Below are 14,771 nucleotides of genomic sequence, written 5' to 3' on the forward strand. Positions count from 1 at the left end.
TAGGGGTGACTGTGTAACTATTACGCATAAGAAGGTGGTCAACCCTGTGAGTTTGCCAAGGCAAGTAGCAAAGAAATGGATTGAGAAGGATCCATCAAAAAGCCCTATCTACAAGCTAAAGATGAAGAAGGTTGTTAACAAACCGCGAACCCCTATGACACTGGCTCAATACATGCCGAAGGGGTTTGATTTGAAAAAAGTATGCATATCTAGTTCATGTTTGAACACCAATGATGCGCCAATTGAAGTGGGAGAATGCTCATCCCATGTAGAAGGCGAAGGGGAAGAAGTGCAAATGTATAAGGCTACTTCCTATTCAGTTGAGATTACATTCAGCGATGAAGATTTGTTACTTGGTGGTATACCTCATAATCGCCCATTGTTTGTTGAGGGCTATGCATGTGAGAAGAAACTTAAAAGGATTCTAATTGATCAAGGGTCAGCTGTCAACATCTTGTCACTTCGAGCTTTGAAAGATCTTGGGTTCTCTATAGATGATCTTGCCCAAAGTCGCCTGATGATTCAAGGATTTAATCAAGGAGGGCAAAGAGCATTGGGTGTCATTAGACTTGATTTGACAGTTGGAAAGCTAAGTTCAAGCACATTATGTCACGTTATAGATGCAAGACCTTCTTTTAACCTGCTACTGGGACGACCATGGATACACGAGAATGGGGTGATTCCATCTTCATGGCATCAATGTTTGATGTATGAGAAAAATGGAGTAGTAGAAAAGGTGGTTGGTGATGAGAGCCCATTCACTGAAGCTGAGTCTTACTTTGCTGATGCGAAGTTCTATATGAAGAGTCAAGTTGTCGTAGAAGAGAGTGTGTTCCAACTTATTGCATGTCAAGTATCTCTTCAGTTTTACGCAGTTTTATTTTATAGCACTTTACCGTACGATATTCCGCTGCACATTTCAAGTTGAATTTATTCACTTGAAATCTCTGTTGTTGAAGTCCCTCTAGACTTTTCACCACCCTATCGGGACCAACAGAAACCTATCAAAAACAGCATAGAGATCAGATTTCAATTTCATCGGAAAGAACCAAGTGTAGCGAGAGTAATCATCAACAAAAATGACAAAATAACGATAGCCATTTGTAGATAATATAGGAGCTGGACCCCAAATATCAGTGTAAACTAAATCAAGAATATTCAAACTAGACGACTCAACACGTGGTAAAGGAAAACGTGCAGATTTTCCCAATTGACACACATTACACAAACTAGAACTATCAGGAATATTATTCCTAGAGCCACTAACCGAACATGATTGAAGAACGCGACTAAGGACACGATGATTAGGATGACCTAGTCGGTTATGCCAAACTGACGCAGAAGCACGAGCTGACAGAAAGGCAGAAGGAGAGGAAACTGGAGTAGGAAGAGTATAGAGCTCCCCCAGAGCTATTTCCCTGCAGAAGGATTTCCTTGGTGGTGATATCCTTTACAACAAAAAAGGAGGGGTGAAACTCAAAAAATACTTTATTATTTGATGCAAACTTTTGAACAGACATTAAAGATGTTGACAAACCAGGAACATGGAGAATATTAGATAACTTAAGAGACCTAGACGGGGTATCAAAGGTAGCATGACCAACACAACTAATAGACAGGCCCATACCATCACCGACACGTAAAGTGTCATTACCAGTGTACTTCTTCGAGGTAGAAAGGGCAGCTATGTCCGGAGTTGCATGATGTGTAGCTCCGGTGTCCAGTAACCAAGTATGAGAATTTGATGAGGCACCCAAACCGTTCTGAAACACCAAATTAGCTTGAGGATCCAAAGTCCTTGAACGACGCAAAACACAATCGGTTACCACGTGACCGAAACTAGAACAAATGAGACACCGTTTTTCAAAACGCAAAACACAATTGGGTGCCGTGTGGCCAAAACCATTACAAAGTTGGCATTGAATATCAAAGCATCGAGAACAATTGGTCGACACATGACCAAAACTATAACAAACAAAACACGATTTTCTAAATCGTAGAAAACAATTGGATGCCACGTGACCGAAGCCAGGACAAAGTTGACACTTAACATTAAAGCCATGTCTATCACGCTGCTGACCTCAACGCGGACTGCCACGATACCAATTGCTACCTCCTTGTTGCATGATTTTAGCGGCACAGACAGCAACGAGACGGTGGTAAGGACAGATGACAAGAATAATTAGTAGGAACGTAACCTTAGCTAACTGATACCAGATGAGAACTGAATGAATTGTATTAAATGTAATAGTCCAAATATACAGATTACAGGGATATATATATAATGAGAAAATCTCATACAGACTAGAATAGGGAATCACAGGAAGCCTAGAATAAGGAGTCATAATCTGACTCAAATACATAGAGTCTTAATATAGCGATCTTCAACCTTCAAATTTCTACCTTCCAAAAACCTCTAAATTTCTAGCTATTTAGGATTACATGTAAATGTGATAAATAAACTTGGATAACCAATTAATGCACAAATAGCCATAGCATCTTGATAATTTTGGATTATATAACGCGCACCACTAGTGAAGCTAGAAGGCAAAAAAATTCGACGACCTTATGTCCCAGGCTGAATTTCTCCACCAGTTAATGCATCAAACAACCCTCTATACAATCCACACCTAAGAGATTTTTAATGTGTTTGAATGTAAGCCAAACTACTAGACTCAACCATATTATAACCATCAACAAAAAATTGTTGAAATAATCTTTTTGCAAACATTAAAGTATAAATTTCACTCTACCGTTCATGTATACGAAATGAAAGAAACTCTCGAGGAGAAATTCTATGCCTCGCTCCATTAAAAACATCTCGCACAATACAAAAAGAAATATCCTCCCTATAACCATCTTCACCACAAGGAAATAATATTGGATACTGTAGTGGAAGATAAGTTGGATTCAATTCACTATTCTCTGAAGAAGGCCAAACTTTGTTTCGACCAAGATATCTCGCTCCCCTAGCATTGGATCCAAATCACCAACGATTAGCGCAGCAACCTCAGACACTGAGTGTAAATTGTATACCCGTGCATCTTGAGTACGCTTACCAATTAACTTCATCTTTACATCAATTCCAGGATTTTCTCCTATTTTGTCTCTAGCCATACGAAAATATTTGACTAATACATTATTTTCATCCAAAGCTAGTTGTATAGTAGCAACAATATCTTCATGCAAATCCTATACACCAGTCTGCCCTCTAAAAAGAAAGGACATTAATCGTAAATAATAATATACCTAATAGCAGACATTCGATTTGTAATTCCATGGAACAGAAAATATCATTAGTTAATCTTGATATCAATGTATTTTATTAGGAGTACATAAAATGAGTTTTTGACAAATACAAATGCTTTTAAAAATAAGATTTTTTTTTTACACTTACAGGAAATCAAGAACATTGAAGTAAGAAGTGCATCTCACAAACTAAAAGATGGAAGAAACAATATCAAGGTAACCCTTAGACTTTATTAAACATTAGATTTTACTTGATAGTAGAGGAAATTATTTTTTGGCAAATATAAAACTTTTTAGGCACAGAAAACTGAAAATAAATACCATTAGAGCAACTAAAAAATACAACTTCAAAATATGAAGAGTACCAACCATAATTTAAAAGCATAAATTGTCCATAATAGTTAAGATTAAACAGACATCATAATACCAAAACAACAACTAACACCACATAATAGAATTTTCTCATTTCTCCTTCTTAATAGTAATTGCCTTAGACTTTTTAGAAACCCCTTGGGCTTCAAAATCATCCAAGAGACTTCTCTTGACATGAGCTGAACCAAAAGCCTCAAGATCTTGACTGCCAATCCCATCCAGACCAACACAATCATCATCATCGAATAGCAAAAAGTCCTATAACCACCAAAATATAGAAGTATTAAAATCTTAGAACCTCAAACACTTCAAGAAACAACTAAACACTAAATGATATACCTCAGAACCAGCACTTTCATCCACTTGAGAACCTAAACCCTGGGAAAGCATAGTCAATGGATTCTCACCCAACAGATTTGAACAGTGTTGTGAGAGCACTTCATCATCAGTAGAAACACTAAGTACACTGAATAGAGACTGCATACTCTAGAGTTCTCCTTCGTAACAGTAACTGTCAACAATAAAACATTTTCAATTAAGCGTTGAAGCTCAATTGGAACAAAATCACCCACCTAAAAAAACAATAGACCATTTCAAATTTAATAATAAAATAACTATTATAAGTAACAAAATAAAAGAGATTAACTCTAAATATTTAGACCTCAATTCCACAGCTAACATACCGATCAATCTAGAACACTCTCGGTCCCATATTAGCATGGGAGCATCCCCACTATGGCCGGGAACACGCAAAATCACCTTATACCTCATGATACCCTCACCCCAAGGCCTAAGACATTTAGGACAATGCACGAGACAATTGTCCAACTTCACAACCTTTTTATTGCAAGAATTACTCTTGCAAGAAAAGTAGCCAATCCAAGTAATTCTCAACACCAAGAACCTTCGCAGCAACCTAGAACTGGCCCAACTACACCAACCAAACATAGATAATGATTACTAAAAACAAAAGGATTAAAAGTGCAAGCAAACCTAAACTGAAATAATGAATTCAAAAACACAAAAAGTAGAATATTACCTTCTGATTGTTGTATAACTCCTCAATAAGAGTTACAACAATATCATCATAAATTTTAGGCACATTCAACTGAAGACTAAATCTAGAAGAAGACTGTATACACCTAAGAGGTGTATAATCACTGCCAACACTATCCAAAAAAAAATATTAAAAACAATAGAGATAGCAACCCTAAACAAAAATATATTAAAAAAAAAACAAAGAAGTATTTAAATACATGTACCTCTTTCTATAAACAACAAACTCTTTTGAAGAATGATAAAAAAAACAACTGGGTTGCATCAAATGTGCTAGATATCCTGACCTCACCATCTACTTGTAAAAACAAAAAAGCTTTAAGTACATTAACACTTGTCATGTTTCCTAATGTATTTTGTAAAACATAGATGATAATTCCAAGTATGTGTTACATTTATTCTATCCTTTTTTTAAAAATAGCTATATATATATATATATATATATATATATATATATATATGAATGCTTTGAGAACTAATTTTTTTTTTAAATATAGAGTTAATACTTCCATTGGTCCTCCGAGTATTAGCGATATACCAGCGGTGGTCCCTCGTCTTTTAAACGACCACGAGTCATCCTCCATCTTTTTCAAAATAACCACCCGTAATCCTCTGTTAAGTTGGGTATCTAACAGACGTTAAATTTGACGGCGTGGGAACGAATGGAATTGATGGTGGGTGATGAGCACAAATGATGAGTGTAAAAAGGGTGTAATGTCGTTCCGCTGAGGATTGGTGTTATGGCACGAAACTGTGTGAATTACCAGGCACTAGAGTATATGAATTTATAGAATCCAAGTAACAGAGACTGAATGATGTGGAATAAAAGAAAGCAATTAATTAAGGTGAAAACTATATGATAAAAGGTATGGGCCAGATTAGGGGGATTGTAATCTTGATGTTCCAACCAACTCAGGATTAGGGAAAGAATAATTAACCAAGGGATGTATGGGCAATGCACTGAAGAATTCAAGTCAGCTACTTTCGTAATCAATAACAAGAATTAGGCTACAATTGCCCCACTGTCGTGATGCGTCAATTATAACCTCAAACACCTAAGCATTGTAAGCCCCCAAAATTACCTCTACTTTCATAGCAGGAAAATTAGGTTGAAATTGGTAAGGCTCGAGGTCTCCATCCAACTTTCGTTGTAATGAATCCCTCTCCTAGACTAGCAATTAATTGTGGCCATCAATCAATAACAAGTAGAAAGAAATCCCCAAATCAACATAAACCCTAGGTAGAAGATTCAATCCCTTTATGCAATTAATTACCAATTGAACATCAAGATTAACAATGGATCCCTAATCCAAACCCATAGACGAACTACTCCCGCATGATGGGAGTAAACAAAACAAAGCAATAATTAATAACCATAAACATTGCAAGAAAGTAATAAAGGAATAAGAGAACTTAACTGATAAAGAACAAATCCAATCTTCAATCTTTGATTCCAATCTTGAAATAAAATAATCTAATGTAAAACTAGTCTAAATTATGCTGGGGAAAATATAAACTAAAAACTAGGGTTCAGAACTCTGTAAGGGAACCTCCTTCAATTGTAGAGAATAGGTCAAATATATAGGAGGTAGATGGGCCTTGGCCCATTAGGCAACTTCCAATTCTTTTCCAACTTGTATTCTTCCTTGTAATTCCCTTTTCTTCCAGAACTTGTCCAAAATGCTCCAATATTCTTCCTTTGTTGTTCCTTGTAGATAAATCAGCACTTGGACAATATAACACATAAACAACTAGGATACAGAAAATAACCTTCAAAACAACTAGAATAAGGGGTGAATATATGTGAAATTCTCTCTCTTTTGTTTATTTTTCCATACCCCTTCTTTGTTTAGCCACTCACCCTTAGCCCCATTACAAGCCAAATAAAGACCTATTTGATCTTAGCATGCAGTTTTAGAGCAATCTATGTGAGTATGAAGGGCATGTCTATGGGAGTTCATCTTAAGCCAAGTTTTGCATAATCTCAACTGAGTACATGTGCATACAGGGTTCTAATCTAGCTTAATTCTGGTGCCCGGTTATTGGCCTGAGAGGGGAACCCACTTGTGATTCTGAGATGATTCTTGAAGTAGGTTAGGTTGTATGAGATGGTTGGTGGTATGTTTGGTTGTGCAGGGAGGNTATATATATATATATATATATATATATATATATATATATGAATGCTTTGAGAACTAATTTTTTTTTTAAATATAGAGTTAATACTTCCATTGGTCCTCCGAGTATTAGCGATATACCAGCGGTGGTCCCTCGTCTTTTAAACGACCACGAGTCATCCTCCATCTTTTTCAAAATAACCACCCGTAATCCTCTGTTAAGTTGGGTATCTAACAGACGTTAAATTTGACGGCGTGGGAACGAATGGAATTGATGGTGGGTGATGAGCACAAATGATGAGTGTAAAAAGGGTGTAATGTCGTTCCGCTGAGGATTGGTGTTATGGCACGAAACTGTGTGAATTACCAGGCACTAGAGTATATGAATTTATAGAATCCAAGTAACAGAGACTGAATGATGTGGAATAAAAGAAAGCAATTAATTAAGGTGAAAACTATATGATAAAAGGTATGGGCCAGATTAGGGGGATTGTAATCTTGATGTTCCAACCAACTCAGGATTAGGGAAAGAATAATTAACCAAGGGATGTATGGGCAATGCACTGAAGAATTCAAGTCAGCTACTTTCGTAATCAATAACAAGAATTAGGCTACAATTGCCCCACTGTCGTGATGCGTCAATTATAACCTCAAACACCTAAGCATTGTAAGCCCCCAAAATTACCTCTACTTTCATAGCAGGAAAATTAGGTTGAAATTGGTAAGGCTCGAGGTCTCCATCCAACTTTCGTTGTAATGAATCCCTCTCCTAGACTAGCAATTAATTGTGGCCATCAATCAATAACAAGTAGAAAGAAATCCCCAAATCAACATAAACCCTAGGTAGAAGATTCAATCCCTTTATGCAATTAATTACCAATTGAACATCAAGATTAACAATGGATCCCTAATCCAAACCCATAGACGAACTACTCCCGCATGATGGGAGTAAACAAAACAAAGCAATAATTAATAACCATAAACATTGCAAGAAAGTAATAAAGGAATAAGAGAACTTAACTGATAAAGAACAAATCCAATCTTCAATCTTTGATTCCAATCTTGAAATAAAATAATCTAATGTAAAACTAGTCTAAATTATGCTGGGGAAAATATAAACTAAAAACTAGGGTTCAGAACTCTGTAAGGGAACCTCCTTCAATTGTAGAGAATAGGTCAAATATATAGGAGGTAGATGGGCCTTGGCCCATTAGGCAACTTCCAATTCTTTTCCAACTTGTATTCTTCCTTGTAATTCCCTTTTCTTCCAGAACTTGTCCAAAATGCTCCAATATTCTTCCTTTGTTGTTCCTTGTAGATAAATCAGCACTTGGACAATATAACACATAAACAACTAGGATACAGAAAATAACCTTCAAAACAACTAGAATAAGGGGTGAATATATGTGAAATTCTCTCTCTTTTGTTTATTTTTCCATACCCCTTCTTTGTTTAGCCACTCACCCTTAGCCCCATTACAAGCCAAATAAAGACCTATTTGATCTTAGCATGCAGTTTTAGAGCAATCTATGTGAGTATGAAGGGCATGTCTATGGGAGTTCATCTTAAGCCAAGTTTTGCATAATCTCAACTGAGTACATGTGCATACAGGGTTCTAATCTAGCTTAATTCTGGTGCCCGGTTATTGGCCTGAGAGGGGAACCCACTTGTGATTCTGAGATGATTCTTGAAGTAGGTTAGGTTGTATGAGATGGTTGGTGGTATGTTTGGTTGTGAGGTTAGGTTGTATGAGATGGTTGGTGGTATGTTTGGTTGTGCAGTTAGGTTGTATGAGATGGTTGGTGGTATGTTTGGTTGTGCAGGGAGGAAGTGTGATCAGTTTCATTGCTTGTTTGGTTGTGCAGGGAGGAAGTGTGATCAGTTTCATTGCTTGGAAAGTTGTGCAGGGAGGAAGTGTGATCAGTTTCATTGCTTGGAAAGTGGATTGTCCTTGGTAATTGCTTGAGGACAAGCAAAAGTTCTAGTGTGGGGGAGTTGATATCTATTATTTTGTACAATAATTCACCCCTTATTTTAGTTGTTTTAATGCTTATTTTCCTTATTCTAATGAAATTGAGAATTATTTGTGTGTTATATTATCCCAAGAGTTGAATTATCCACAAGGAGCAACAAAGGAAGAATTTTGGAGCAGTTTGGACAAGTTTTGGAAGAAAAGGAAATTACCAAGAAGAATAGGAAACAAGAATAAGAATTGGAAAAGAATTAGAAGTTTCCTAATGGGCCAAGGCCCATCTATCTCCTATATATTCTACATATTCTCTACAAGTTAAGGAGGTTCCCTTACAGAGTTCTGAACCCTAGTTTTTAGTTTATATTTTCCCCAGCATAGTTTAGATAGGGGTGAATAATTGTACAAAATAGCATATATCAGTGTGCTATGCTTGTCGTCTGCTGCAAAGAATGGAATTGCTGGGCTCAAAATGATGTCATGGAGTTTGAGGGCCTGAGTGTTTGAAAATGGCGGGGGTGCTTCCTCCGTTGCATTTGAGGGCTCAAGAAATTCAATTTGGGCGAGACAAACTTCCACATAGCAGCTTAAGGATGAACTAATGGAAATGCCATGTTTGCCCTCAACAATTAACGTTCACTTAACACCAAACCTAATGGAGGACCACGGGTGGTTATTTTGAAAAAGAAGGAGGACGACTCGTGGTTGCTTAAAAGACGAGGGACCACCGCTGGTATATCGCTAATACTCGGAGGACCAATGGAGGTATTAACTCAAAAAATATAGGTATACTAAGAAGATTGGAGAATTTAGGCCAATCACAAACTAAAGGATGGAACAGAAAATATCATTTGGAATCTTGATATTAATGTATTTTATTAGGAGTACATAAAATGAGTTTTTGACAAATACAAATCTTATATATCATAAAGTCATTTTTTGGCACTTACAAGGAAATCGAGAACATTGAAGTAAGAACGGCATATCACAAATTAAAAGATGGAATAAACAATATCAATGTAACCCTTATACTTTATTAAGCATTAGATTTTACTTGATAGCAGAGAAAATGATTTTTAGGCATATATATAGCTGTTTAGGCAGAGAAAAATAAAAAATAAAAAATAAAAAAAATAAAAGCTAGACAAAAACTTACTTTTCAAAAATCTAGCACGACATAGCTGCACCAACACAACAATAAGATCACTGAACTCTAAATTAAAATAAGGCATAAGTTGCTCCACATTTACATCCCACACTGTACAGTGTAGTTGTTTTTTCCTGGTAAAAAATGAAAAGAATAAACAGTGATTAAAACTGGAAATTAAAAATGGAAAAAATACATTGTGGAAGAAAAACCTACTCAACATCTTCTAAGACAAAATCCATCAACCTTGAAACTTTCCCACCAATCATCTTCTCTATTGGAGAAAATATCTCCACAATCATACCTATTATATCTACACAAAACAAACAGAAAAACAGGATAGTAGTGAAATATGAATTTATTAAAATGGTAACAAAAATTAATTAAAAATACTTACCAAACAATTCCTTATCATTGACACCATCCTTCCCCAAAGTAGTAGTGAAACTTTTAATCCGAAACATACAATTTGGAAAATCAATACGTTTGTACTGCTTAACAGCAGTATCAAACTTAAACTTTATCATATATCGGTGATTACTTATTTTATACTTGAAATAGTTGGTGATACATAAAAAAGCTTCGAATCCCATCAACACTGCCCTCTTGAAAATAAGACTTGTACTTTTCAACTTGATCCTTGGATATTTGCACATGTANGGTGGTATGTTTGGTTGTGCAGGGAGGAAGTGTGATCAGTTTCATTGCTTGGAAAGTGGATTGTCCTTGGTAATTGCTTGAGGACAAGCAAAAGTTCTAGTGTGGGGGAGTTGATATCTATTATTTTGTACAATAATTCACCCCTTATTTTAGTTGTTTTAATGCTTATTTTCCTTATTCTAATGAAATTGAGAATTATTTGTGTGTTATATTATCCCAAGAGTTGAATTATCCACAAGGAGCAACAAAGGAAGAATTTTGGAGCAGTTTGGACAAGTTTTGGAAGAAAAGGAAATTACCAAGAAGAATAGGAAACAAGAATAAGAATTGGAAAAGAATTAGAAGTTTCCTAATGGGCCAAGGCCCATCTATCTCCTATATATTCTACATATTCTCTACAAGTTAAGGAGGTTCCCTTACAGAGTTCTGAACCCTAGTTTTTAGTTTATATTTTCCCCAGCATAGTTTAGATAGGGGTGAATAATTGTACAAAATAGCATATATCAGTGTGCTATGCTTGTCGTCTGCTGCAAAGAATGGAATTGCTGGGCTCAAAATGATGTCATGGAGTTTGAGGGCCTGAGTGTTTGAAAATGGCGGGGGTGCTTCCTCCGTTGCATTTGAGGGCTCAAGAAATTCAATTTGGGCGAGACAAACTTCCACATAGCAGCTTAAGGATGAACTAATGGAAATGCCATGTTTGCCCTCAACAATTAACGTTCACTTAACACCAAACCTAATGGAGGACCACGGGTGGTTATTTTGAAAAAGAAGGAGGACGACTCGTGGTTGCTTAAAAGACGAGGGACCACCGCTGGTATATCGCTAATACTCGGAGGACCAATGGAGGTATTAACTCAAAAAATATAGGTATACTAAGAAGATTGGAGAATTTAGGCCAATCACAAACTAAAGGATGGAACAGAAAATATCATTTGGAATCTTGATATTAATGTATTTTATTAGGAGTACATAAAATGAGTTTTTGACAAATACAAATCTTATATATCATAAAGTCATTTTTTGGCACTTACAAGGAAATCGAGAACATTGAAGTAAGAACGGCATATCACAAATTAAAAGATGGAATAAACAATATCAATGTAACCCTTATACTTTATTAAGCATTAGATTTTACTTGATAGCAGAGAAAATGATTTTTAGGCATATATATAGCTGTTTAGGCAGAGAAAAATAAAAAATAAAAAATAAAAAAAATAAAAGCTAGACAAAAACTTACTTTTCAAAAATCTAGCACGACATAGCTGCACCAACACAACAATAAGATCACTGAACTCTAAATTAAAATAAGGCATAAGTTGCTCCACATTTACATCCCACACTGTACAGTGTAGTTGTTTTTTCCTGGTAAAAAATGAAAAGAATAAACAGTGATTAAAACTGGAAATTAAAAATGGAAAAAATACATTGTGGAAGAAAAACCTACTCAACATCTTCTAAGACAAAATCCATCAACCTTGAAACTTTCCCACCAATCATCTTCTCTATTGGAGAAAATATCTCCACAATCATACCTATTATATCTACACAAAACAAACAGAAAAACAGGATAGTAGTGAAATATGAATTTATTAAAATGGTAACAAAAATTAATTAAAAATACTTACCAAACAATTCCTTATCATTGACACCATCCTTCCCCAAAGTAGTAGTGAAACTTTTAATCCGAAACATACAATTTGGAAAATCAATACGTTTGTACTGCTTAACAGCAGTATCAAACTTAAACTTTATCATATATCGGTGATTACTTATTTTATACTTGAAATAGTTGGTGATACATAAAAAAGCTTCGAATCCCATCAACACTGCCCTCTTGAAAATAAGACTTGTACTTTTCAACTTGATCCTTGGATATTTGCACATGTATGAAACTCTCATATAATTAACATATACAAAACAAACAAAAGAATATTAAAATGGTCTATTGTTTTTTTTTTTTGGCACTTACAGGGAAATCAAGAACATTGAAGTAAGAAGGGCATCTCAAACTAAAAGATGGAAGAAACAATATCAAGGTAACCCTTGTACTTTATTAAACATTTCAAAGAACTGAAAATAAATACCATTAAAGCAACTGAAAAACACAACTTATAGCTGAATCATGAAACACACATTCACGGCTTATAATGACTTTGTTATCTGTTCCTTCAAAAACTAAATAGGTACGCACCAAACGCAACTTGATTGCCTTTGTAGTCTGCTCATGATGGATTTTAGAGCACAAAATAAACTGCCCAAACATGGTGAAAAATAAGAAGATAGTGTATACAACGAAGAAGAAGTTTGACAGTGGAAGAAGATCAACAAATTAAATCCTACCTATTTATATTGTTAATATTTGCACTTTTAATGTAAAAACCATAATTACAATTATGGCATGCGCCGGATTGCAGTCGGAAACTCTTCGAAACTAATACAGAATCATTAGAACTAAGCTAGATATAGAATAGATCACATTGGAAATCTACAACCTAAACCAACACGTTTCACAGTAAATAAATGCTTAAGTGAGATCAGTTAAAAAAAAACAATCAAAAAAGGGATAAATAACAAAATTTAAAACCCAAAAAGATAAACAACCAAATATTTTTCCATAAAATTAGGAAAAAAAATAAACCCTAAACTACAATGTTTTGGTTTGGGCTAGATTTTGGAACCAATTTGATTGGCCAAATCTATGGGCTTTATTATATATAAGGTAGTCTTTTGTCCAAATCAAAATAGTCCTGATTAAGACCATTTTATTTATCAATTGCATAATTGTAAAGTCGATGACCAAAGTAGTGAAATTCTAATAAGGAACCAAATTAGGTATTAACTCTTTTTTTTTTGTTATTTAAATTTTATTACAACTATCATCTTTAAGTAATATTGTCTCTATATGGTGGATAATTAGTACAAAAAAAAAGGTCAAATTTACCAATAGAAAAAATCTATAGTAAATTATTGAAATTTGTAGGTATTTAATTTATCATCGGATTCTCATTGGTAAAACATTAAAAAATCTTAGTGTTGAGATAAACGAGAACAAGAATCAGAAATAATGATAGAAAGTAAAGAAGTCAATATTTATGTAGCTCGCCAGTCGCCAGTGTGCCTACGTCTACGGGAGCAAAGTTATTCTTTTATTGTGATGGTAAAACATTCAAGGTTACACACATATTTATACGCAAGCCTAAAAGGTACATGTACTAATTAATTATTACCCATGTATCGTACCGCGGGGGCGTTGCTCGGCACCCCCGACCCACCCCGCGTTACGCAACAAAAGAGAAAAAAAGTAACCCAAATAGGTGTTGGACTCCACTCCGCTTTGCAACATGAACTTCGGTACACTTCAGTCACTCATCTTTCTTCCATCCAATAACACATATCATCCTCCAATACATATGAGCCATACACAACAAATCTCCACCTTGGCAAATATGCCCCTTAGAAGAAAAAATTTATCTCAATATGCCTATGGATGGATCGGGGTAACCAAACTCATCTAGATAGCATCTAGAAACAGCCAACAAACTCAAACAATGTTTGAACTTGTCAATAGTAATTGTCCTTTTTAATATGTCTGTTGCATTTTCACTAGTATGAATTTTCGCCAATAATATCTCACCATAATCAACCAACTCTCTAACCTTATGAAACCTCACATCAATATTGTAACACCCCAATTTTCAACTCTTACATTTATTACAAAATCCGTAATAAAACGCTGCGGAAGCTTACATCATATCAACAGAAAATCGGGTGCTACCGCCACACCTAGAGTGAATTCTATCACCTCTTTGACAAACTCCACTCTAAGTGCACAGGCTAAACTTACAACATTAATAACAATCCCTGTCTACATCAAAGAGTAGACCTCAACCTGTACTTCCCTTCTATTCCGAGCTCATCGGCTACAGGGGCCCACACTAATCTGCAACTGATAAGAAACACATTGAAGTGCAGTTAGCGCGACGGCTAAGTAAGGAAATCCGATGTCACTCAAAAGTAGACAAAGGTTTGAAAACATAATCATTTGGAAAATAGTATATCGTTCAGTGAATCAAAATCCACTCGTCTCGTAAGACAAAATCATTTCTTTCTCAAAGACGTTACAGAGTAACTCTTTACTCATTTTTAAAACTTCCTTAGTTTCATATAGTAAGAGTGAGGCCTACAACCTCGGGCCATG

This window comes from Ipomoea triloba, chromosome 9 (assembly GCF_003576645.1).
Source record: "Ipomoea triloba cultivar NCNSP0323 chromosome 9, ASM357664v1".
Lineage (NCBI taxonomy): Eukaryota > Viridiplantae > Streptophyta > Magnoliopsida > Solanales > Convolvulaceae > Ipomoea > Ipomoea triloba.